At 47.7% G+C, this 2892-nt stretch overlaps 1 long non-coding RNA gene across 1 annotated transcript; it reads left to right on the top strand.

The window, feature by feature from the left end:
* The first annotated feature begins 390 nt into the window (after positions 1 to 390).
* LOC135904964 (uncharacterized) lies at positions 391 to 2082 on the top strand. The gene is made up of 4 exons (XR_010565270.2): positions 391 to 680; positions 785 to 832; positions 1524 to 1632; positions 1977 to 2082. It is a non-coding gene; the product is annotated as an uncharacterized lncRNA (long non-coding RNA).
* Positions 2083 to 2892: the final 810 nt, after the last annotated feature.

Raw genomic sequence — 2892 nt, 5'->3', positions numbered from 1 at the left:
CGAAGCATATTACGAGAGCTCAACCCAGCTCCTCAGGCGCGGCGGTGTCGCCTTGAAACCACGTGACACCGTGACGTCACGACAGAGGAGAAGTGGCTTTGGCTCAACTCTTGCAAGACGGGCTGGGTGGGAATCGAACCAGGGGCGCGATAACGTAACTCTATTCCAAACAAAAAGTGTTCCAAACTCCGGACGTCAAAATGACGCGACAGTTTCTGCGTATGGGGGCGGGAACCAGCGACGTTTTTCAATCTGTCCAATCAGCAGCCTCCATCGTTGCCGGAAGTATGTTTTGCTTGTTTTTTATTTGGAAAGGGACCGTATAGCAAGTGACATAAAGACATAAACGTCTGATAAAAGAACAATTGTATGTCGCTGAGAGTAAAAGTGTTTTGTAATCTTTTAACGCAAGAGAAGTTGAAGCGCACTTGAAAGTAAGCACAAATATTTTAATTTTTTGAGTCATAGCCACACACGTGCCAATTCCGCATCCAATCCATTTCGCTACGCACACTTAAGATGGCGGCTACGTGAAAACAGCTGATCGGTCCTGTGGCCCGCACTTGGTGTATATTTGTCCGTAACGTGATTAGTTGAAATCTCGCCGTACGCGGTACTTTCGCCCGAGAAGAATTCTGGAAGCTGTGAACATCATGAAGACTGCGAAAGCGTAGTGCTCGGTGAGTAAACGCATCATTCTTTCTTGTGCTGAGTGACTGAGCAGTACCATCTGAACATCTGCTGGGTGGTCGCATGGTGTTCACTTTTGCTTTTATTCGCATAGGATACGGAAGAATCGATGAAGGTTGGAAGGCATCTCAACAGATAGCTGGTAAGTAAACGTTTTCTATAAACGATCGCAACTGTCTCCGAATGTAGTCATGATTTAAATCGAGGGTGGTCTGTAAGAGAGGCTCATTTTTGTTTCTTTGCCACACACTGCTGCGCAGTGATCCATTCCCCCGTGCGGGCGGTACAGATGCTTCTGCTGGATATTCGCACGAGAAAAGTTTTTTTGTTGTTGTTATTCACTTGTGTTAAATTTAACGTGGCATTTATGGCGTGATAAAATAACGACACATTAAATGAATGTAACCGTTATGTTTTAACGACGAATTGATATCTGAAACGGTACGATTTGTTGGTATTAATTCGCTGCGGTCCGGCGAAAATTGAGCGCGAAAAAGAAATGGCGGAGAGTAGCAACAGCGCGCGCGTTTCGGCCGCGCAGGCCGCTATGCTAGTGGAGTTTATGGAGCAGCATCCGTACTTGGCGAGAGGCTCCACCAGCCTCTCGCCAAGTATGAGTGCTGCCCAAAAAAGGGAACTGTGGACAGAAATTGCCGCCACCTTGAACGCCGTCGGGCCGGCAGTAAAGATAGCCGGGCGCTGGCGCCTGTATTGGGCGCGCATGACATATGAATGCGAAAAACTCGCGGCGCAGGTTGGCGCCGAAAAGAGGTGAGCCCGCGACTAGCAACGTCTTCGGAACGTATAAGCTGACGGTGTTCATGCATTTGCAGGAAGACGGGAGGTGGAAAGTTGGGCGGCCTGGAGGGTCGAGTGCTCGCCGTGCTCGCCCATACCGGCCCAGCTTCCGCCTCTGCGGATTTTTTTCACGGCGATGCTGAGGTGAGTAGCAATGTTCGTTGCTATGTGTACCGATGTCGGGCAGTTACACCGTGGTGAATATTTTTCCGTTGTGTGCTTGTGTGTGTATTCTTACAATTCAACACACATGCCAGCACATGATATCCGTACTTTGCAAGAACGGAAATGCTGCCCCACTGCTGTTAGAAACACCTTGTGGTGGATTTCATGACTCGTTAATCCGAAAAGCATTAGCGACGAGTTGTCAAAGCTCCAAGGCACTAGTATGTCGCATGATGGATTAGGAATTGCGTGATAAGTGAAATAGACATTGCAACCAGTTGATGGAACTTAATCACATTATGTCCTGTACTTTATTGTTCCAGGAGGACGCAGCCAGTAGTAGTGAGGAGTCCGCTGAAGTGCCCCCTGCCCCACCAGCAGCTGCGCGCGTCTCGGTGGGCACGGAGCCGGGGACCAGTGGCACTGCACGTAAGGCACTTCAGCAGCTATTGCAATACGAACACATCACTCCAAGCATTATCTATTAAGACCTTAGAAACAGAAATTGTGTATTTATATTATTTACATGGCAAAGAAGAAGTGCCTGCCTAAGGGTCGCTGCAAAATGGAACAATAATGTGACTGTTAACACCATTTGTAATGCAGCGTACAAGCTGAAAGTACTATCAGTGTAGTATTTTATGATGGTGTAGTGCCTTTTTGTTTATGCAAATTGACTGTTCATTTTGTGAACGGTGTGTTGCCGGAATTATTTTTCTGGGCTTCCACCTGATAATGAACCAGTAAAATGTCTTTGCAGGATGGAGCGAAATTAGTTTTCTTAACCGCTGTTTACTGATTTTATTTTTACGGACCATCAGCTCGGTAGCAGCCCCGCAGGCCACCCCGACTTCAGGTCCTTACGGACGCCGCATCAAGGACGGCCGCGGACTATGCCCGGCAGAGCCGGTTAGCTGAGGCGGCAAACGCGGAGGCCGCAAGCTTCCACCAGCAGTTGCTGCAGCAACATCGGCAGGTGCGTACAACTTGGCCGGGTAATTTTTTGAAGAGGTGATTAGGGCACATGGTAATAATGTACATTACAACCATGTTACACATGAGAGGCATATGTAGTCATTTGGCTCATTGGCTCATGCACGTTTATACATCTCCTTTGAGGTGTTCTTTAACACATAGCAACTTACAAAACATTTCCATGGTTGCATGTATCGCGACAGCATGATCATAAGTTGTTTAACAATTCAACTAGTCACCAATACTGCCTTCTGACAGGCAGAG

The sequence above is a fragment of the Dermacentor albipictus genome, chromosome 3 (genome assembly GCF_038994185.2).
Source record: "Dermacentor albipictus isolate Rhodes 1998 colony chromosome 3, USDA_Dalb.pri_finalv2, whole genome shotgun sequence".
NCBI lineage: Eukaryota > Metazoa > Arthropoda > Arachnida > Ixodida > Ixodidae > Dermacentor > Dermacentor albipictus.
Note: the sequence above shows the minus strand (reverse complement) of the source record. Positions and strands in the feature narration are given on the sequence as shown.